This window comes from Pipra filicauda, unplaced genomic scaffold (assembly GCF_003945595.2).
Source record: "Pipra filicauda isolate LSUMZ 115617 unplaced genomic scaffold, ASM394559v2 scaffold29_size4552773_pilon, whole genome shotgun sequence".
Classification (NCBI taxonomy): domain Eukaryota; kingdom Metazoa; phylum Chordata; class Aves; order Passeriformes; family Pipridae; genus Pipra; species Pipra filicauda.
The window spans coordinates 1863169-1887278 of NW_024104420.1; the positions used below are offsets into that span (position 1 = coordinate 1863169).

The 24110-nt window shown below is 37.9% G+C and overlaps 1 protein-coding gene across 5 annotated transcripts in view; it reads left to right on the top strand.

Moving 5' to 3' along the window:
• Positions 1–24110, top strand: part of LOC113982264 (synuclein alpha interacting protein) — a 93455-nt gene that overhangs the window by 13425 nt on the left and 55920 nt on the right. Inside the window, exon 1 of one of the 5 annotated variants that reach the window (XM_039383100.1) lies at positions 14574–14638. The exons of the other annotated variants lie outside the window; for them this stretch is intronic. The gene's annotated coding sequence lies outside the window, so the exon portion shown is untranslated. Of the gene's footprint in view, positions 1–14573; positions 14639–24110 lie in introns of those variants that run through there. 5 annotated transcript variants of the gene reach the window in all.

The following is a 24110-nucleotide window of genomic DNA, read 5'->3' on the forward strand; positions in this document are numbered from 1 at the left end:
TGTGAATGAATTAAGGAATGCTTGTGAAACACTTGGACAGTACTGATGAGTATCCTTGAAAAAGCTGATCTTCCACTCACTGTGGAGCTTACAGAGTCTAAAATTAGTAAGATGTATTCTAGTTAAATGCTGGATGAGAAATACAAGAAATGAAAATATCCACCTGATTTTTCTGAGTAGTTTGGCTGTGCTTTGCATAAAGTAGGTATCCTTTTGCAAAATGTAAAAGTATAGTCCTTCAGTTAATCTCTGTATCAAAATCAGTACATGTAAATGAATGTGCCAATGCATAAATTTTGTGACATTGTAGTTTTTGATGTAGTGAGGTTCATTTCCTTAATATAGTTTCAAAAATGTTATTTTTTTTTTCCCTTGGTAAAGTGTTTTAGGAATCTCTGAAAGAAGACACTACAAAATTACAGCTTAAAATAATATTACTACTTCTAAAGTTGGAACTTCTGCCACCTCATCCCACACTGCTGTTGGAGCACTAATAGCTGTACAACTGAGCACTGGTGTTGGTCTTATCTTCATAATATTTTAATATTTAAATATTTTAAGCAACTAATATTGGATAGCAATACTCTATGTATAATAACATTGTATAGCTGCAGCAGTACAGTTGCAGTCTATTTCTCATTACTCAAATGAAAAAAACAATGACAGTTTCTGAAGGACAGCATTCTGATCTCTGAAGAATAATTTAGCTGTTTTTCACTGAATTTTCCAGTTTCCACCAAACTTTAACTGAAAGAAAAGGTTCTTTTTTGACAGTGCTTAAATTTACAGTAGTTTACACTGCTAACTTTTAAGAATTTTTGCGAACGATTTCACAGGCTGTGTCTGGGAATAAAGTATGAAAAATAGTGAAACTTCTCTCCTGTGTTCATTTAATTTTATCAAACTGAAGATATTTTCATAGATGTTAGTGGTCATTGCTGATTTTGAGAGAAGTTCATGTTTGCAGTAAAAGTTAAAAGTTTGCTAAAAGTTTTTTTAACAATATTTCTTTACTTGAAAAATAAATACCTGTAATATATTCATACAGTATTTATCAAATTGATGTGATTCATCAAGTAATCTCAAAAGTGGGTTGGTCAGAGTGACAAGGAGAGCGAGTTCTTGTGAGTTTTTGAGTTCAACGTTTCTTTTTTTTTGGCCCATGGCCACCATATGCACAGATACATTCATCTGTGATGTACTGTATATAAGGCTGACTCACATATCAAACTGAAGTGTATTGCTGGTCACACACTGGTGCCTGAGATCCAGACTGTGAGTAGAATGTACTTTGAATAAACGGGAAGTTTGAAATTTGAGGTATCACATTTTGTTAGAGTTTAGCCTTTGGATATACTAGTGAATTTCAGTGCACAAAGGATGGGACAGTGGAATTGATCGCCCATATATATTAAAAGAGAGAGAATAAAAGAGGGTGCAGTTGGAAGACAGAATAGGAAGGTGGTTTGATCCTTGTTGCAGAGAAACAGGCCTTGGACCAGAGAGCAAGATGGTGCATAGACTTCACACAGATGATGGATACACTTGATATATTGTGACCCTTGCAGGAAATGTTACTTATATAGAAGTTTTCCCTTGAATCTATAGTTAAAGCTCACATGAAGCAAGAAATCATCGTGGGACTGAATGCAGGATATATATTTTGGCAGAGAAATGTAAATGAGGCAAGTTCTAAATTTCTGACTTCAAATACAGCATTTGGATGTTGCAAACTTGAGAGCACTGTTTGGCATTAGTTCTTTTCCAGAATATTTCTAGAAATAATTGAACTGGCCACAATGGGACTACAAGGTGTTGAAATTCTACTTGGCAATTATTGAATTTGGGTTAGGTAATTTAAATGAGAAAAGGAAAGATACAGGAAAGTGTTTGAAAAATGCCTTTTTCTCATTCTAAAAATAATAATTAAAAAGGCCCCTCAAACCCCAACATGACCTAACAGATGCTTTCAGCATTAAAAATTTGTTAAGTAAAGATATTTTTGATTACTTGGTTTATTGAAACAACACATATAAATGAAATGTGTTCTTCAATTAATAAAAAAGTAGTTTTGAAAGATTTATTGGGATGATATACTGATTAAATTAATTCCATATTGTTCTATGATCAGTGCCACTGGGGAAGTAGGGTGAATAAGAGTGTTGCAAGGTGTTAAGGAGAAACCAAAGCCAGGTTTTGTGTCACAAAACTGCTGTATCAAATAATATGATTTTATTTAAGTGACTGTACTGACAGCAGAAAGTTAGGAAGGATCACTGCCCCAGTGGTACTACCCCCAGTGCTGCTGCCGTTGATTCAGCAGGAAAAAGAGAAACCTCAGTTAATGATTTTAAATGAGAGTGCAATGAGTCACATCTGCTTTATTAAAGACATTGACATAGAATTCCTCCTCTCCTCCCAAACCAATGCATGGTTTGGAAAGGCTGAGCTTGCTATGCTTGATTTCATCCTAACATAAGCATTGGAGCCTACATTAGCAGCGGTAGTTGCCATAAGCCCTATGCTGCTCTGTCTTACTTTGAGGCCAAGTATCTGATTCCTTGTGGATGCTGTTACTAGAGCGTATTATTTTTGGATTTTTACATAAGGACTAGGCTACCAAAAGAAGGCAATTTTTTATTTCTGTAGTTCATGAACTCACAACAGCCCTGCAGATGTTCAATATTCATTACCCTTGCCAAAAGACGAGAAGTTGTGAATGCTTTTATGGCACAGTACTTTTCAAATTATACCTGCAGTAAACTGTTGTTAAATCAAACTATCATGAATATTTTTACGTATCACTTTCTTCTCAAGTTGATTATGAATTGTGTGCAATCATTGGTTTCCTACACATTCTGCTTAATTCTCCTAGAAAAGCACATCTCCAAATCTTGCTTAAGTAAGTACAAGAGCAGCGCGTACACTTACACACTCTTTGTCCTGTAGTGTTTCTTTATGTTGGTAAAGTTTTATGTTCTTTGGAGTGCTGTTCAGATGACGCATGGGCTTAACACTTTTAGGCTCCATTTAGGATATAGCGGTTGAATTTTCTTTTTTCTGTGCATTTTCTGTACAGGATGAGTAGCGGTTGTTGTCTTGACAAATGGCTTATGGTATGTTACAAGGGGGATGTAGAAATCCAAAGCAAGGCATTCTTGGTATTCAAATAGTTAATTCTTTCCTCTGACAATGTTACCGAATAGCTACACAAGGCTCTATTTTATTTCCTTTCATTAGCAATGTCCTGGTTGTGAAAAACACCTCAGAAGTCTGGTCAGCTGATCTTGCAATCATCATTTAGTAATTGCCTCCTGAATTAGAGGGAATAAGCACTGGTTTTGTTGTAGAATGCACTGTATTTCAGTCGCTGATATTCTTAGAAATAATGAAGTGAGCTGCAAATAATCTTGACATGAAATAATACAGCATTTTATGTCTCTCAGTGTTCCAAGTGACCATGACTTGATCCATGTAAGTCTTTGGTTCAGTCTCAACTCTAGGTTTAATGGAGGATTTATAGACATGTTGAATGGCACTTGTACTTGTATATGATTGATGCAGTGTTCTGCATTGTACATTATTTGATGTTTTAGTATTAAAAACAGATGAAAACCTATAGCTTTAGTATTATATATGCAGAGAAGATGGATATATTCATACATACTCTCTGTATTTATGATTGTTGAATCTCTATACTGTATTAAAATGTATTATTCATTTCTGCCAACAATCATGAGTCAGTGGAAAATAATGGGTGCAATCATTTGAAAAATGCACATTTGCAATCTACTTGTATTCATCTCAAAGTTCAGACTGCAGATGTGTAACCATTCATTTTACTGTTCTCAGTGATGTGTGTAAGCCTCCTGAGGATTCACATTTATGGACTTCCTGCATTGCCATTGGTATTAAAAGTAGAACAGATAGGTAACATGAAATAAAATCTATTTCTGCCATAGAATTTGCTGATATAAAAGGTAGTTATTAAAAAAATCAACACTCAACCTGATTTTGTTAGTTCAGCTGCTGTATTTTCACTAGTAAAGTAATAAATTCAATTTCCAGTGGACTTTTCCTAGTAATTGCAAACATTGTATGTACATTTTCTCCAGGGAGTCACACTTGGGAGTATCAGCAGCTTTTTTCCTAAAATTTTGCAGGAACTAGAGAAAAAAGATGAATATCTTTTAAGCATAGTTAGGAAAGCTTTTCTGGTCAGATTTCACACTTCTAAAATGATTGAAAAACAGAATTGTTAATTCCTGATGTTTCTGCTCAACCATAACTTTCCATGGAAAATTATGTCATATGCAATCTCTTGATCTGTATGTGAATGTATTATTTTAACCTGGGTTTGGTGTTAGCATTGAATTACCAGTACTCAAAACAAATGTATTTGAAGACATCTTTGGCTAGTTCTGCTTAAGAAAATATTTTTAAAGCTCAGAGGAAGTACAGTGAGCTGGTTACTAGCTGCACAATTTAAAGTTGAGCCTTTGTACATTCAGTGTTACAGAGTATATCAATGGCAGGTTTCCCACTGTTGTGCATGTTTTGTTTTGTTACAGATTGTTCCAGGTTGTGCTTCTGGTCTAATTAAATGTTATTCATATCTTAGTAGGATATGTATTTTTTTCCCCTTTGGTTCAGTTGGTTTTATTTTGTTTAGTACCGTCATTGATATTGTATCCTTTATGTTTTTTCACCATTCAGTAAGCAAGGGAAAAAGCCCTTCCATAGACCTTCTTAACAGAACCACTTTTTACCTGTTGCTGAAATGTTGCAATTTCAGAGATTGTGTTGATTATAGGGATAATGCAGCATGATTAATTATAAATTTAGTCTTACTAGAATCTCCATAAGAAACTATTACAGTATCAATCCAGTGCTGTAATTTTGGTTCTTGAAACAGTTTGGAGTCCAAATTAAAAAAAAAAAAAAAAAAAAGACTTTTTTTTTCTTTCTTTATTAATTTTTTAAAACATGCTAAGACTGATGGCTGTGATGGGGGAGAAAGCAAAAACCATGTTTTAACTACAGATATAGTGTAGCAGTGTTCCATAAGTGTATTTTAGATTTCCAACTGCAACACGAAAAATATGAGTTTCACTAGGACCAACAGAAACGAATATTCTTTTCCCCTAAATGGAGTGGTTTAAACCAATCAGGATGCTTGAAAAATTGTAGCACTTGGAAAATCTTTTTAAAATATTTGCAGACTACAATTTTTCTAGACTTCAGCCCTCAGGATGACAATGTAATAAATAACCTGCTTTGAAGGAAATTGCTTCCATAAAATTAAGAAAGTGAAAAAGTCACTAATGCTGGTATTTACATAATTCTGCAGAGTGAAAGAAGTCATTCGCTTTCTTGCTTTGGAAACTAAATTTAGTGTACATTAAAAAAGAGATAGTAATAATTTTTTGCATCCTTTTGTTAAACCCTGTGGAGTACTATTACATTCATGGGTGAAAGTGGGACGATAATCAATACTTGCTCTTTTCTAGACTTAAAGGGAGCTTTTCAGATATCTGAATTGAAAGGTACACGTATGTCACAACTTCTCAGGGTTAAAGTAGCTTCACCTGAGTTCACTTTGGGAGACTAGCTGAAGTAGCAACCCTGGATTTCAGAAGGGTAGGTGAATCTCAGTTACATTAGCAATAAATCCTGTGTGGTTGTTCAGTGTAAATCTGAATTTAAGGTTTTGTTGTAGATTGGGTGGAGTGGGATGTTCTATAGAATTGCTTATTATGTTCAGTCCTGGTTTCTGTATACATACAAGCGTGCAACAGTATTTTCTGTCCTATTGAGACTTCCAGCTGATTCTGAAAGATCTTCCTTAGACCTGACTTTCCTTAAGGAAAGATCCACTTTCCTTGGCATTAAAGGATTAAGCATTCCATACTTAAAAGGTCCTGCTAGATTTTTATAGAATTTGTAAAAGCATTAGCTAACTTGCAGGCAAATGGGAAGCTGAGTCATCTTGCAGGGAAGAATGTGGCTTCGTAAGTATTTTGGTGATGGGCTCTTTGAATCTGTGAGTTGAAGGAGAGATTAGTGTCTTTACCACTTACAGTTCTACAGATATGCTTAATCTCTTGTCAGAAGTTCTTCCATAAGCTGCTTAGTTTCTTTGTGTGACTCTCCAGCACTGTATGGCTCTGCATGTATTTCTGCAAATCCTCAAAGAACAGTACTGCTACAAAATTCAGTAGCTCATCAGCACTTGTGCCGGTGCTGCATCTGTGAGTATTTGAAAAGCCGAAGTGGGTGAAATTCTTCATTACTGGTCAGATCTTTGAAAACTTGGCTATGAGGGCTGGAGACTGTTGGATCCAGGATTTCAGACAAATTCAGGATTCACTTGCCCTAGTTATTCTGCCTTCTCTAAACTCAGTATCGGGTTTAAGTTGCAAAATTTGTGTATCTGAATAAATGCCTATTCAGGACAGTATCTGTGCTATAGTTTATGTAAGGTTTTAGTATGATATCCCAACTATTCACAAAAAAGAACTGATGGTGATGACATAAGGGATGTTCATATTTTACATGAGCTTCAATCACCAGCTCACAGAGAACTCTGACAGCTGCAGACAATACACTCTTTTCTTTGCCCAGACAGGGTTCTCCTTGTAATTGTAAGACATATGTCATCTCCTAAGAGCATTTTTGAGAGTTACAACTGATTTTTGAGTAGCAAGAACATACTTTTTGAAAGACAGATTTGCTGGATAACAAGCAACTTAAGGTTGTATGCAGCAGCAGCTGAGTGGTGAACTGACATAGCAGTCCAGAGTTTTTTTTCAGGCTATATGGCTGTGATAAATATCAGGGAATCATCTATAATTGAAATACCACATGAACATCCTGAGCCACATAAGGTTCACAATTTTGACAATATTCCAAAATTCAGCTTCTGGGATTGACAACGCTTTTTGCTGTGTAGTGGGATATACAAACCAGGAAATCCTTGTTCCTCCTTGCTCAGCAGATGTATTGCCCCTTTACCTTGTAACAAGTGAATGGAAAAGGTTGGATCTGGTTTAAAAGGAATAATCTCTTAAACAGTTGCAACTGGTGCTGATTTGTTCTGAGTAGGATTAAAGCTGTCTTTTTTTCCTAAAACTGGGACAGACCCTAACTGGAGTGTTGTTGCGTGTTTCAGTGTATGTGAAAAAGAGGCAGTAAAAGAAATACTCCTTTGTTGGAAAAATGGAATAACAGTCTTACAACACTGCCTAGCCAACTGCATTTATTCCCAGTGAAGTGACTACCCTTGTACCTTGGTCACATACCAAGACTGATGATTTGCTTTATAGATACAGAAAATTATGTTAATAAAACTACAAATTATAGTGCTACTATCCATAAGCACAAGCTTTCCTATGACAATATTGTTTACTTAAAAACTAAACATTATAGCATTGATACTAAATTGCTTGTGTAGATTTTAAACCAAATCTAGCCAATCACTGTTTCTGCTTACTTGTCAGTTGTGGACAACTACATACTTGCTTGTGATGCTAAGCTGCTGTCTGCCAAATGTTCTCAGTTTCAGTTGTTGTTGATTTTTCCCCTTCAGTAAATAGATCTATTCTGAGTTTCTAATTTTATTCTTTTATACCCTTCCAGAACTAGAAGTAGAAATGTTGGTTGGTATAATTTTTAGTGAAAAAATAAGGGGCTGTGGTCATACGTTTGGCCATACATTCTTTCAAATCCCTGTCAACATGTACTAAATGTAACTGTTCCTGATGGGCCCAAGAGTCATCAGTAGAGAAGAGTTTGTGTGTGGAGTTCAGACTATCTCAACAGAGGTAGAGGAGTTAGGGAGTCTGGAAATGATGATGATAGCTCAGTGGAGAGAGTTAGGTTCTTCTCTTTGTACGATAAGAGGCTCAGACGTGCAGTTCATGTATCTTAAATTACAGTCCTTCTCAGTGGTCATCCTAAGCGATATGATTGTATCATTTCACTTGTGAAGGCTAGCATCTAGAAATCAGAATTGGGTGTTAGTTAATAGTTACCAGAGATTGGAATTATCTGGTTTTGGCATGCTTTTCTGTCATCACAAACAGAAATGTAGTTGGTGTAGCAAAAATGAAGCTACGACAGAGTAAAAAGCTTAATTCGAAATTAGTCAATAAGTAAGTGTATCTCTGTTGTTACCTACTGATTTATCACCAGGGTTCTCTCTGTCTTGCTAACTACATAATCTGAATAAAGTTATGAATGACTACAGGTTTAGTGAAGTTTGAGTAGAATATATATAAAAAGAAAATAAAATATGTTTTAACTGTTGGGATAGGCTCATCCTTGTTATCATTTCTGTGGTTTTTTTAGTTACATTTGAAGTTTTGAGGTCATTGCCCCAGTTTTTCCTTCATTTGAGGCTGATTTTTTCTTCATTCAGCTTCTTCATATGCTTGAAAAAGAGGCACTAACTAAACTGTTTCTGTCAGCTGCAAACATTTCCTGTTATCCAGCTCTGATTTTTACTACTGTTGTCACCCATGTCCATGTATTCTGGTGTTTTTCCAGACAACAAGGCTGCTTTTTGGCTCCTTCATTTCCTTTCCATGTGTCCTTAATTAACAATGACACCCACAGAAGTAGCTTGAATCCTCTAGGCAGAACACTGAAAATATTGGGCTTTAAGAGAGTCACATGTAACAGAGCAGGGAAGTCTGAATAGTCGTCTGGAGAGTAGAGGCCTGGATAGAAAGTAACAGAAATTCAAATGAAAAGTTTTTCTGTTTGTTTTAGTAATTTATAGCATGGAGTCAAAACCAAGAGATAGATTTAAACTTTAGTGGTAGAACATTTGTGGTCTGGTTTCCAACTGCAGTAGCAAGTCATTGTGGCCAACTGACATCCAAAAAGTTAAAAATACTACTGCAATATTTTTGCATGTGGTAAAGAAGGAACACTCATTTAAAAATTAATCTTACCATCTGTGATATTTCAACATGGAGGGCATCAGTTATAAATTTCTGTATATTCACTAAAGGTCTGATTTTTTTCTTTTTCTCTCCTGTATTTTCTGCAGCTATTTCTACAAATGCAGCATATGTGTGAGCAAAATGCTGGTAAATCAGAATAGAGGAGTTCTAAATCCACTTTTTAAAAATTTAGTAAATTACACAGGGCAGAAGTGTTGTCGTTTCTAATCTATGCTGTCTTTTAAATACATAATTTCAAGTTGCACAAATTGTAAAGGTCAGGATTGTTCCAATGAGTAGAAGACAATGAGGCATTGCTGTTCATCTGTCTGGAAAACAATTCTGGAAAAAATAACAACTGAGAAAGAAGATGATGCATGAGACAACATGCACAGTAGTCCTGGCAGAGTTCTGATTGCTACTGATTCTGGTTTTGGTAAAAATAGATAATTACAGTAGGTGATGTTGGATCACAGAGCTCTTCAGAAAGACTAATTGCTAGGTTTCTGATTTGGAATATCAAAGAACTATATTTGGAATAAGAAGTTCAAGATATTTCTTGCATTTTTCTCTGCATTCAGAATGTTTCTATATCTAATATGGAAACTTTAACTGAATTGCCTTGTTTGATGCAAGAAGGCAAAAACTCAGTTAAGAAGTGAAGAAAACATAGCTGAGGAAACCATGCTGTCCATTTTAGAATCTTAAGAGTAATCTATGTTTTCCAAGTGGTGAAGTTTTTTAAAATTTTCATCAATGTTAGTGTTCCCCATCCAGAAATTTGTGACTTTTATATGTTTCTAATGGCTTATAGATATTCAGCTGAATGACAATGAGTAAGGGAGCTGTGTTGATCTGTTTGTGTTCTTTCTGGCATATCAGTCGATAGTAATAAAAAAAAAAAAGTGAGATCAGTTTCAAATCCTCTTAGCAACCACATAAAAAATAACAACTGTATTGATTTCTCTGATAATTGCCCTGGCAGAATGGTAGGAGCATAGTGGTACAAACATAATGAAATGCATTTATCAATAGACTGTGTTGGGTGTACTTCTTTAGAAACCTGCAGTAAGATGCTGTCAGTAGGGGGTCTAGATGTAAACTTCCATAGTCTCTTTTGCAGATTCATGAAACTGCAGAAATCATGAAAATAGGAGGGAAAACAAATACTGCAGAATACCCGTAGCAAAAGGTAGACGTTTGAAAGGAAAAGCATGAGTAAAGTCCTCTTCATTAATCTAGCAAGTTCCTTAAAAGGATGTGAAGCATCGTCTGTCATACATATGTTCTAGATTTTATATAAGAGAGTTTGTGAGAAATATTTTCAAAGCCTACTGGGATATAGTCAGGATTATGGCAATTTCCCATAAGAACATGTGTTTACCAGCTCCAGCTTCCTTTTGAAACACTGTTAAAGAATTGCTTTCATGAAGAGGGTTGTTTTTTTTCTGTTTGAACAGGCAGAACAAACAGGATATCTTGGTCATAATGAGCAGCATAATGAAATGATAAGTACAGCCTAATTGCAGCTTGTTTATGTCATGATTATGCAAACAATTATTTTGATAGGTATTTCTGTTTCTACATACCCTAAGAAGCCTTTAAACAGGATTTTCTCTTTTTTGTGCTTATCTCTGTTAAATTCTTCAATATATAAAAAGGACACTAAAATGAAAAATAATTGAAACTATGCCAACTTTTGAAAAAATTCATATAAAATGCAAAATTAGTCTTCATCTCTACCTTGGGTTTAGTTTTCAAAATTGGGTATCTTACATTATATGTTTGAAATTTTCTCTTATCACGCACATTTACAAACTAGCAAAATAATAGATAATAAATGCTTAAAGGAAGAATTCATTGTTAATGTGATAGCCACCATAAATAATAGTCAATAAATCTTTTCAGAGATCTGCTTGAAAGAATCCCATGTGTTACAGCCCTGGAAAGAAGAGTCTGCAAACACTTATTGATCATAGGATCATATAATAGCTTGGGTTGGAAGGGACCTTAAGGATCATGGGTCCTGATGGAATCCACCCCAGAGTAATGAGGGAACTGACAAAAACACTTGCCAAACCACTCTCAATTATCTACCAGCAGTCCTGGTTTACTGGGAATTAATAAATGTAATGCCCATGTACAAGAAGAGTTGGAAGGATGATCCGAGGAACTACAGGCCTGTCAGTCTGACCTTGGTTCTGGGCAAGGTTATGGAAGAGATCATCCTGAGTGCCATTACATGGTACATGCAGGACAACCAGGGGATCAAACCCAGCCAACATGGATCAAGCCCAACCAACACAGATTTACAAAAGCAAGGTCATGCTTAACCAACCTGATCTCCTTCTATGACAAAGTAACACTTAGTAGGTGAGGGGAAGGCTGTGGATAGAGCCTGTCTAGACTTCAGTAAAGCATTTGACACCATCTCCGACAGCATCCTAGAAAAACTGGCTGCTCATGGCTTGGATGGGTGGACTCTTTGATGGGTAAAAAATTGACTGAGTGACTGGGCCCAGAGAGTTGTGGAGAATGGAGCTAAATCCAGTTGGTGGCCGGTCACTAGCAGCTTTCCCCAGGGCTCAGTTTTGGGGATGGTCCTGCTTAGCATCTTTATTGATGATCTGGATGTGGGGATTGAGTGCCCCCTCAGTAAATTTGCAGATGACACTAATTGGGTGGGAGTGTTGATCTGCTTGAGGGCAGGAAGGTTCTACGGAGAGAACCGGATCAATGGGCTAAGCACAACTGCATGAGGTTCAAGGAGGTGAAGTGCTGGGTCCTGCACTTGGGTCGCAGCAACCCCATGCAGCACTACAGGCTTGGGGAGGAGCGGCTTGAGAGCTGCTCATCAGAAAGGACCTTGGGGGTGCTGGTTGACAGCCAGCTGGATATGAGTCAGCAGTGTGCCCAGGTGGCCAAGAAGGCCATTGGCCTCCTGGCCTGTATCAAGAGTAGTGTAGCCAGCAGGACCAGGGCAGTGATCCTCCACCCTGTACTCGGCACTGGTGAGGCCACACCTGAAGTCTGCATTCAGTTCTGGCCCCTCACTTTAGAAAGAACATTGAGGAGTTGGAGTGTGTCCAGCAAAGGACAACAAGGCTCATGAGAGGTGTAGAAAACTTGTCTTGTGAGGAACAGCTGAGAGAGTTGGATTTGTTTAGCCTGGAGAAGAGGAGGCTCAGGGAGTACCTCAGCGCTCTCTACTAGAACCTGAAAGGAGGTTGTGGTGAGGTGGGGGCCGGTGTCTTCTACTGTGCCTGCAGTGAGAGGACTAAGGGAAATGGCCCTAAGCTGAGACAGAGGAGATTCAGGTCAGATATTAGAAAAATTTTTGTGCTGCTAGAGTGGTCAGGCTTTGGAATAGGTTGCTGAGGGAGGTGGTGGAGTCACCATCCTTGGAGGTGTTTAAGAGGTGTCTGGATCTGGTGCTGGGTGATGTGGTTTAGTGTTTCAGGGGTTACAGTGGCAGTGCTGGGTTGATGGTTGGACTTGATGATCTTAAAGGTCTCTTCCAACCTTGGTGATTCTATGATCTAGGTATAGGCAGGGATACCTTTCACTAGACCAGATTCCTCAGAGTCCCATCCAAGCTGACTTTGAACATTGAAGGGTTGGGTCATCTACCATTTCTTAGTGTAATGCGTTCCAGTGCTTCACCAACCTCACAGTAAAGAATTTCTTCCTAATATCTAATCTAAACCTACTCTTTTGCAGTTGGAACTCATTGCTTCTTGTCCGGTCTCTAAACTGTAAATAGTCCCTCTCCGTCTTTCTTGTAGGCTCCCTTCGGGAACTGGAAGGCTGCAATAAGGTCATCCCTAAGCCCTTTCTTTTCCCACACCAACAGCCTTCTGGAGTGTTGCCAGCAAATCAAGAGGGGTGGCCCTGATGACTCCACACTTGGAGCACTGAGTCCAGTTCTGGGCTCCTCAGTACAAGGCAGATATGGACCTACTGGAGCAAGTCCAGCACAGATACACAAAGATGATTAAGGCAGAGGAGTCTCTTTAATATAAACAGAGGCTGAAAGAACTGGGACTGTTGAGCCAGGAGAATAGAAGGTTCAGGAGAATCTTATCAATGTGTATAAATACCTGATGAGATAGAATGAAGAGGGACTGAAGCTCTTCTCTGTGATGTCCACTGACAGAACAAGAGGCAATGTGCACAAAGTGAAACACATGAAATTCTGTCTGAACACAAGAAAACACTTTTTTTGCTGTGAGGCTGGTCAAATGCTGGCACAGTTGCCCAGAGACATTTTGGACATATGCAGAAACCAGCTGGAAGCAGTCCTGAATTTAACCTGCGCTATCTGACCCTGCGTGAGCAGAGGGTTTGAACTAAATGATCTGAGGTGGACCCTTCCAGCCTATGACATTCTGGGCTTTAACCTCAGCAACTCTCTGATGTTTTGGGGGATAATGTTGATCAATTGATGAGTTATTTCTAAGTATATAGAAAGCTGTTAAAAATATCTTTGCTCACTTTCTCACTTCTTCCATTGAGGAAGTGGATTTTACTTTTCTGAAAATTTATTTTTATTGATGAAAATAATTTTTTTAATTCAGTCTTTGCTGTTAAAATTTCTGCTTGTAAGTGCACTGTTTACCTGAGGTATCCTTTTTGAAACCATTGGAACATTTAATTTGAGAAAATAAATTATATTTCATGGGGACGATGCTGATCTTTTTTGTGAGAAATGACCATTTCATACATGAATGATAAGAACTTCACACTTTAAGTAACTTGCTTTATTTTGTGACTGTTTCTTATGCCTCTAGGTGGCTGGTTTTTAAATTCACAAAAGGTAATTTCAAATGGACATTGCTATTTTTCTTCTAACAGAGATGTGAGAACTATTATTCTCTACATTGAGGAGAAACACTTTGTTATTTTAGAGTCATGATGTCACAAATGTATTTAGTGGGAAGACTGAAAAAATTGATTTTGGGACAAATGGTAACCAAGCTTAATCATGGTACTAGACACACATTCATAGAGCAGTTTAAAGGAAGAAGCAGAAGTTCATTACCATTTAAAGACCCTTTTTAAACAAGTGGAAGGAGCAGGCCTCATGCCCAAATAGGGTCAGTGGCTGGCAGGAAGTAGTACACCACAGTTTAGGTAAGTGGCATGAAAGCAGCAGTGGAAATAAGTAGAACTACAGAATATTTTCTATGCTTGACTAGTTTAATGGCTTTTAACAAAAAATATCTAAGAATGAAGAGTGCATTGTTTCATTTAATCTCCCCTCACAGGTAGAATCTCTTTTTTTAATACATAAAATTACTAAATAAGGAATGAACTTATAGACATTAATGGTTATAGTTACTCTGTGGAGCCTGTGTGCACATACAGCAGCATGTTCAAGTGAAGAGGAGAGGAGTGCTGCAGTGCACTCAGGAGAAGCTGTACCTCTGTGCGTGGTTAAAGCACTGCTTTTCCTACTAGCATGAGTTGACAACTGGGTAAGTGGCAAAGCCAGATAAGATTCCACTTCCGTGCAAAAGCTAAGATGTTAGTAAATGCCACCACCTGCTTTTCTTACAGCTTGTCTGTGGATTGCATCCAAGGCAGCAGCTCTATGTTTACTCCAAATGCAGACTGAGTGTCCAGTAAGGCTGCTGTCCTAGTCTGGCCTCTGTTGACAACAGATCACTACAGACAGTGGCATTATAGAAGTAAGTTATGACAATGGAGCCGTGTGTATTCTTGCTCTGTGTTCTAGTGAGGTTTCTGCCTGGTTTTCCCCTCCTTTTATACATATATGTACATATGTCATTTACAAAGGGAGGTTGTTTGATCTGGTTTTGATCTGCATGTTGAGGAGTCCTAAAGCATACAGAAAGATTTAGCTGTAATGAAAGAACTGGAACAGTTGCCATATAAGTTAGATTGCTCTGAAGTAAGCATATTAATTTTGCATGACTGTGGATATTTCATATTAAGAACAAATAACCTTGTAGTAGTTCAAAGGGAATAAAATTATAGATTAATCAAAGCCAGAGAAATTTTTTCAGCACATCAGTTGACCTCTTATTTGTTTTGATCCTGTCATTAAAGTTAAGCAGGCAGTGCATCAGCTTTTGTACAGTGCTTGAATCATGTGTGCTGTTTCAGTTTTGAAATAACAGCTATTAATTTCCAACTCCAAAGGTTTCTCCTTCAAGGCTAATTGAAACAAACAACTTTATTTTTCTAGGCCTTATTCCAAAATGCTCAAGTCTGTATTTCTGGCTGAATGCTTGGAGTCCAGTTTTTTTTTAATGTGTGAATGTTGAATGTTGAAGGAAATATAAAACTAGAGGGTGGAAATGATGGTTTTATTATAAGAAATCTGAGGTGGTTTGCAGTGAGGAGATGTCTTTCAGGTTGTGTTACAGTAAAAACAGTAAAAACGACTCTTCAGTTAGTCAGACTACTCAGTAACCTGAATATTAGTTTCGTTTTGTTATGTTGCTGTGTTCTTTTGGAAATGAAGGAGTAGAATCACTGTCTTTTAATATTAAATGTAATGGTTATTCATGTGACAACTAAATGGACTAGTATTTAGAAAAGCAAGAAGGAGATGTTTCCTAATTGCCAGATAGACACTCCTTGCCTTAAGGTGGCTAACATCTTAGTCACGCAGATATTAATGGCAAAGTTGCTTGTATGTTAGTTACAGATGTCATCCTCAGGGTAATACTTGCCGTAAGATATGTGTGCTAAAAAAACCCAACAAACCTAACAACTACAAGGAACTGTCTTAATAAGCACACTCTATCTTCATGCTGTGCCTGCTGACATACATTTTACTTACATAGTATCGGTCTTTGTTGTGATGAATTTTCCATTAAATTCGTGGAAGTAGAAGATAGAGTAGGTGAACCATATACTATTACCTACTTCCATATGACTTGTTGGAAATCATAGAATCATAGAGCGGTTTGTGTTTGAAGGCACCTTTAAAGATCGGCTAGTTGAACTCCCATGCAATGAGCAGGGACAACAACTAGATCAGATTGCTCGGAGCGCGGTCCAACCTGATCTTGAATGTTTCGAGGGATAGGGCATCTACCACCTCTTCATCAACTTGTTCCAGTGTTTTACCACACACACTGTAAAAAATTTATTCTTGTATCTAGCCTAAACTATCCTCTTTAAGTTTATAACTATTAACCCTTGTTCTACCACTACAGGACCTACTAGAAAGTCTGTCCCATCTTTCTTGTAAGCCCCCTCTGATGTATTGAAAAGCTGCAATAAGGTCTCCTTGGACCCTTTTCTTCTGCTGTCTGAACATCTCTGACTCACTCAACCTTTCCTTACAAGAGAGGTGTTCCATCCCTCTGATTGTTTTTGTGACCCTCCCGCAGACTCACTCCAACAGGTCCATGTCCTTCCTGTGCTGAGGACTCCAGAGCTGGACACAGTAGTACAGGTGGGGTCTCATCAGAGGGGAGCAGAGGGGCAGAATCGTTTCCCTCACCCTGCTGGCCACACTGCTTTTGATGCAGCCCAGGATATGACTGGCTTTCTGGGCTGTGAGCACACATTATCTGTGCATCTCCCCTAAGACTCCATAGGAATCATAGAATCATAGAATATCCTGAGTTGGAAGGGAAACACAAGAATCACTGAAGTCCAAGTCCTGTGGCCTTGCACAGGACAGCCCCAAGAATCACACCACGTGTCTGAGAGTGTTGCCCAAGCACTTCTTTAGCTCTGCCAGGCTTGGTGCCATGACCACTTCCCTGGGGAGCCTGTTCCAATTCCCAACCACCAAAAGAATCTTTTTCTAGTATCCAACCTAAACCTATCCTGGCACAGCTCTATGCAGTTCCCTTTGGTCCTGTCACTGGTCACTACAGAGAAGAAATCAGTGCCTGCCCCTCCTCTTCCCCTCACAAGAAAATTGTAGACTGCAATGAGATCTCCTCCCAGTCTCCTGTTCTGCAGGCTGAACAGACCAAGTGACCTCAGCTACTCTCATACAGCTTCCCCTCAAGGTCCTTCATCATCTTCATTGCCCTCCTTTGGGCACTCTCTAATACCTTTAGATCTTTCTTATACTGTGGCACCCAAAACTGTACAGAGGACTTGAGGTGAGGCTCCACCAGTGCAGAGTAGAGTGGGACAATCACCTCCTCTATATGCAAGTGATATGGATGAATATGTGTTCTTGAAGTCCATGTATAGGAGTAGTAGAAGGTCAATTGTGCTTGGCCGGGAACAAATACATTTGTTCTTATCTTGTGCTTTGCTGAATTCTGTCTTCTTGTCCTGTCAGTGTAGCTTGTGCATTGAGTGGTGAATAAAAGCAGTGCTTTTATTTTTACTTGCTTTAGAGGTATCATACTGTTATAAATTGCTGTTGTGAACTTTTAAACTGGGGAATATTGCTGAATAAGTGCGATAAGGGATTAGGTAATCTTGGTCACAGAATTCATTCCTTCACTGAAATAAGTCACTTAATTTTTCAGCCTCACTGTAACTTTTTTTTTACAATAAATTATTATTTAAAATTCATCTTAACTCTTTAATATCTCCTACTGCTCCTATTGAGCCTTCCTTTTTTATTTTTGTATTTGAAATTTGACTGGATAGGTAATTTTAAGGATAAGTAAAGAAAAAAATTATATCATGTAACCAGAAAAAAACACTTTGAGAGCCCTAGAATTAACAAAAGGTGGTTGCACAATGCACTTCAGAGTGCATTATCTTATCACAAACCCATATATGACTTAAAAATGTCAACATAGTCTAACCGTGTTATGTTGCCATTTTATTTGAACATGTGAAGTTAAAGTACTAGGCTTGAAAAGCAAATAAACCTCTATTTGAGCTTCATTGTTGCTCTTTGTAGTCTCAAAGTCATGTACTTGAAAATTTATGGATTATATCCCCTTTAGAAATAATAAAAATAATACAAATATTAATGAGAAGCTGGGGTCTTCTAAGAGTGCATGTATGTACAGTGTTAAATTTAATGTATTACTCATAACTAGGTGACCACTGTAGGTGTCTTTCAACTGAACTGTTCTGTTCTATTCTAATGGAACTGCATGCTTTCTATGTTTTTGATGCTTTCTCCTTGACTTCTGCATTTATCACCTGCAAAGGCACCATTTGTATTTAGCAAATAAAGATTTTCAGTTGTCCTGGGGATCTGCTACAAAGCTTCAAATGTGACCTCTTCCAGAGCCCACTGCAGCGTATTTGTATCATGTTTGTTGTTTAATTGCATCACTCTTGCACCACAAAGCTCTGTTAATAAACAAGGACACCAGCTATATGAAAAGCCAGACAAATGTAGAGTGACCACACAATATCTGTCTAAAAGAAGACGTAGTCTTTAGTATGAGACAACACACAGCTAGGCACCAGGAAGCATAAGAAGCAGTAAGAGATATGATAGCTACAGAGATGGTAGTGCTAGCCCAGACTAACTCTGTTAGGAACCTACTTGCTTTCGTTCAACAGTCCCATTCTCACATCCCCAAGTTATGGCAGACCTCCTGAACATACTGTAGTGCTTTCCTCAGACTGTGTATTAAATAAGGTTGAAAGACTAAATTAACTTTTGGTAGAACTTCACTGTTACAGCAGAATTTGAGGATGGAGGAACTGAATTCAGTTTTAGATATTTCCTAGTGCTGACAAGATGATGTGCCTTCCTGAGCTGTAGATTTTAGTTGGGTGCTGGGCTTTTCATTGCATGCTGGATAGATTTAACATAGTGTAACATTACACTCTTCTATTTGTTTGAAAGTGAAGAAATTTGGGCTTATGATCTTGGTATTTCCTAATGTTAGGGAATAAAATTCAAATGCTTACCAGATTTCAAGCATTAGTTGAAACACATACTGTGTGCTTAAATTAAAGATGTAAAGTCTTTCCTTTCTGCCCACAGTCTTGTTCATCCTGAGCTACTATAACTCCTGATGCTTAGGAAAGAGCTGTATGTTTATTTTGTTGTCTTAGACCTATAATTGAAAATTGTAACTTTATCCCCTCGTTAAAAAGCAACTGTCTTGGCATACTGGCATTTAAAGCCTAAATCTTTAATATTAACTGTTTGTAAGAAAACAGCCTTTTTCTGCAAATACTTAGAAGTATTTTACATCTGATTCACTTTATATTTGATTGAAACTTTAAGTAAATCCCCAAATATATTGTTATAGTAGTTCTGAGATGTGGCAAATAAAATCCCATGCGACGTTTAGCAGAATTTCTTTGAGTTACAACTAAAATAAACATTTAATTGACAGCAGATCTTTTATTGTTACTTGTTCTTGTTATTTATGTATCCGTAAATAATTAAAGTTATGCTTTCTCAATTACTTGTTTTGTTTTGGCTCAATGAAGGACATTTTCCCTGTGCTCCTTCTTTGATTTAGTCTTTCACATGCTGCACTGAGACTGCTTTTATCTGAGGTCCTGGATCAATTTCCTTTTGAAGCTACTGAATTCACTACAGCCTTTTTGCAAAGGAGTCACTGAAGATCAATTATGCTTTTTTGTTTCACAGTTTTGCATTCAGCAATCAGAACAAGAAACTGAACATGATATTTACTTATATCCTGCCCGTCACATCAGCGTCTTCATTCACTCAGTTAATTGCCAGACAGCAAATGCTCACCTGTAATGGCCTTGTTCTTGCCTGATGTGCGCTAGTATGGGTTAGCTCATGGCAGTTGAACTGACTTTTAAAACATTCCTGCTGTTCCCACATTCTTCATCCTCAAAAGGCACATCGGCCCCTAGGGATTGCTGATGGTGTGACTGTTTGTTTGAGACACAGTGGATAGAAAAATCCAAGGCTTGATCCACCTTAAAAATTAAATCTGTGAACGATTTTAAGTGTTTCATATGCAGGTAATCAATCCAGAGTGAAGTGTTAGTGTTTGCAGAGCTTGATGATTTGGTTCCCTGCATCTAATACTTCACTGCTACTATTAGTAATATTAGTATTATACTGGAAATGTATAATATTAGTATTATACTGGAAATGTTTTTTTGGTCCCTTTTTTCCTCATTCACCTCATTTTGTTGGATGTTTGTTAGCAACAGGATTTGAACTCAGATGTCTGGTTCTAGCTGAGAAGGACAGCAGCAGAGGAAATCTGTGTTGCTTGTGCTGGAAAAGGAGAAGGATGAATTTGGTTTTGGATTCTGTTTATTATCTGTTGCAATGCAACATATGCAATGTGTTACTGTACTGATACTATTATTACTATGTTTCTGTGTGGTAATTGTTAGCTTGATGATTTCTCCCAGTGAACTGCTTCACAAAACTATAAAAAGCCAATTTTTCTTGAGTACATATGAGTGATGTTTGTGTGATTTTCTTCTTTTAGATGTGAATTCTGAAAGCAGACCAGATTTCTTTTACATGTAAAAAACATACATGTGTATGCATGTGTCTGTCTGCAAGTCAAATTGCCAGAAAAGGAAATGCCCTTTTTTGGGTTAAAATTTTGTGGAATATTAAATTACTAGCTTCCAAAACACAGTTAGGAAAATTTTTAGGTTAAATGTCAAACATTTCCGCTGACAGTCTAGAGACAGTCATCTGTGTTGCTTTGATGTTGGTACTGGAAAGACATTATTCATCTCATGTCCTCCATTACGGGCAGCTGCAATTTTGGTGGCAATTATTTTTACCTTGAATTTGACCAGTTGTGCTTATGATTTTGTGAATGCTATTCAGATTGTTTATGCTTCTGGTAATGTGCTGGATTCAGCCATTGCAAAGCTTTCAAAATAGTCACAGCTCTGTGACTATCCTTACCATGTGGTTTGCATTATACATATTGTAGTTCTACTGCGTTAAATTGTATCAAAAAAGTACATCTTTTGACTAAAACTCCAAGTATAGTCATGGGAAATATTATTAGTTGTAGTATGTGACTTAGTTGCTGTCCTGTTGTACCTTATCACAAAAAAAATTTAAATCTTGTAGCGAACAGAATACATTAATCTCTTGCCCTTTCATTTCGTGTAACTGAACACTATCTTCAGAAAGTTTTCTGTAGAGAAAATGTGTTTGTTTTGGTTACAAACTTTCTCTTCGACCTTTGTGTGTTTCATAGTCTTTATCTTTTTAAAAAGACAGAACTTAACATTTTGGAGAAGTAATTATACAAGACTGTGGATTGACTTCATGGGTTGTGTACATCACTAGGTAAAATGCAGTTCTTTTGTCAGCTGTACATGGATACAGCAATTTTTTTTACCTCAATAGCTTCTTGAAGGGTTAAGAATTTTTTGTTGTAAAATCTTGAGATATGTGGTAATTGGGAACAGTAATCCTTTTACTAAAGCTATGAAGTTTTTTTTACTGGAGTTTTTATTAACTGAATAAATCAGTTTTAATTGAAAAACAAAAGTACTGTGTCGCTTCTCGATTATTGCTTGCATGGCATGTTTAGAGTAGCTTTATTTATCTCTTCCATTGATTTTTATATATAGTGGATGGGCATTTTTGTAATCCATTTAATTCCAGTGAAAAACTGAAACTTATTGAAGGGTTAGTTTGTTTTCAGACTATTTGTATGTTATGTGGTCCATAGATGTTTTTAACCTTTAAACTTTTATATTTTAATGTTCATTCTTACTTCATACATTTGTCACTTTACATAATGATAGAATCTTTTAATTTGTGTAGGACAGTACATATAGAGTCATAGAATCATAGAATATTCTAATTTGGAAAGGTCCTACAAGGATCATCAAGTCCAAGTCCTGCCCCTGCACAGGACAGTTGGTTAGAGCATGGTGCTAATAACGCTAAGGTTGTGAGTTTGATCCCTGTATGTGCCATTCACTTAAGAGTTGGACTTGATGATCCTTGTGGGCCCCTTCTGACTCAGAGTATTCTCTGAAATCTGTGAAATCACACCATGTGCCTGAGGGCATTGTCCAAATACTTCTTGAACTCCGTCGGGCTCCCTGGGGAGTCTGTTCCAGTGCCCAGCCACCCTCTGGTTGTTGGCATATATAGTCAGTGTTGTCAAATACATTTGACATATACAGTCAGCATTTGTCTTGCTGAAACTGACTTAATAATTTGGTTTGAGCTGGTATCAGTAGTCACAGTGATAAACTGACAGCTAGTCTCTACCTCTGTGGAGAGGGGTCACGAGCCCTGCCTGCAAACTGCTCCTACATAGGCTCCATTCTCCACAAGTTCACAGGTGCTACCAGGAGCCTGCTCCAGCATGAACTTTCCACACGGCCGTAGCCTCCTATGGGCATCCAACTGCTCTGACTTAGGGTCCTCCATGGGCTGCAGATGGATCTCTGCTCCACCATGGACCTCCATGGTCTGCAGGGGAACATCCTGCCTCACCATGGTCTTCACCACAGGCTGCAAGGGAATCACTGCTCCAGCAGTTGTAGCATCTCCTCCCACTCCTTCACTGACCTTGGTTTCTGCAGAGCTGTTGCTCTTCCTATGTTCTCACTCCTCTCTCCAGGCTGCTATTGCACAGTAACTTTTTCCCCTTCCTAAATCTGTTTTTTTTCTTTTAATTCTTTTTCATAGTTGTGGTTTGACTCCATCCAGCAACTAAGCACCACACAGCCACTTGCTCACTCACCCTTGGAAGAGTAAAAGTGAGAAAACTCATGGATTGGATCAAGACAATTTAGTAGGGAAAGCAAAAGCTGTGCATGCAGGCAAAGCAAAACAAGGAATTAATTCACAATTCCCATCAACAGGCAGGTGTATGGCCATCTCCAGGAGAGCTGGGCCCCATCATGCTTAATGCTGACTTGGGAAGACAAACACCATCACTCCAAACATCTCCCCCTTCCTCCTTCTTTCCTCCAGCTTTGTGTGGTGAGAATGATGCCATGTGGTCTGGAATATCCCATTGGGTCAGTTGGAGTCACCTGTCTCAGCTGTCCCAACTCTTTGTGCACGTCCAGCCTGCTCACGGGTGGGGTGGGGTGAGGAGCAGAAAAGGCCTTGTTTCTGCATAAGCCCTGCTCAGCAGTAATGAAAGCACCCCTGAATTATCAATAATGTTTTCAGCACAAATCCAAAACCCAGCCCCATACTAGCTACTGTGAAGAAGATTAACTCCATCCCGGCCAGAACCAGTAAATTCATTTAATGAGAAAATGATGCTGATAGTGCTTTATCTTCAGTAACTTGGTGAGAAACAAAAATTTGCTTTTCCATCTATTTCAGCTTAAAGCTGTAGATGCCTCTTGGTTCGCTTTCTAATAACTTCTCAAGAACAGGTGTCTTAAGGCCAGCTTTGTGCTTGGATAGTCTGTTATTAGGGAGATTAATGACTGAGGTTTGTTTGCCAGTGACACCTGCAAAAAAAGCATTTTTTTCAGACCCTTGATCCTAGGAAATTCTTAAATGCATATGAATGTTTCACGCAGTGATTTTCTTTAGACCTACACAGCTGACTTCATTATTCATTGACATATTTCTTGGCAGTTGTCATATGAATAAACTGGGCTTGTGTTATATTTTTCCTTCAGGCATTTCCTTTTGTTGTCTACAAGTACTAGAAGGGTTTTATTTTCTTTCCTAACAATACTTAACGCTCATAGTATTTAAAAATGCATTACATTTTCCTTGTTCAGCTTCCTTTAAAATACCTTCCTTTTCTACTTTTACTTCTGTTGCACTTGTGTGTAGTGATAACACACACCTTCATTCTAGTTAGAATTAAGAATGAGGGGTTATTGTTTTTGATCTTCTGATTGTTTGAGCTACAATTTATTCAAATCTACATAATGACTTTTGCAGCCAAATTTCTCGCTTTGCAAGAGAATTTTCTCTTTTTTTTCTCTTGCTGTGAGAAACTGGTTAAGGCCCCTGATAATATGTGCACACTGGTATAATTCTGGTTTTGCCTTCGTTACTTTTTTGTAACTCGCATACTGTTTATGCACTCGCAGGCTGAGTGGTGGTACACTATTCATCTGTAAAGCACTGGCTGGGCTAGGTGTTACTCTGCTTGTAAGCAGAGAAAAAGTGTGATAGGATTTTGTTTTCTGTGCGCAACACGATTCTCTCTTCTTTTCTGCCATCTTGGGGAGAGGAAAATTGTAGTAACAGAAGTTGCTTCCTTAAGAGAAGATACATCTTTAGCACAGGTACGATTGCAAGGTTACGAGGGTGTTCAACAGCTTAGATCTTTA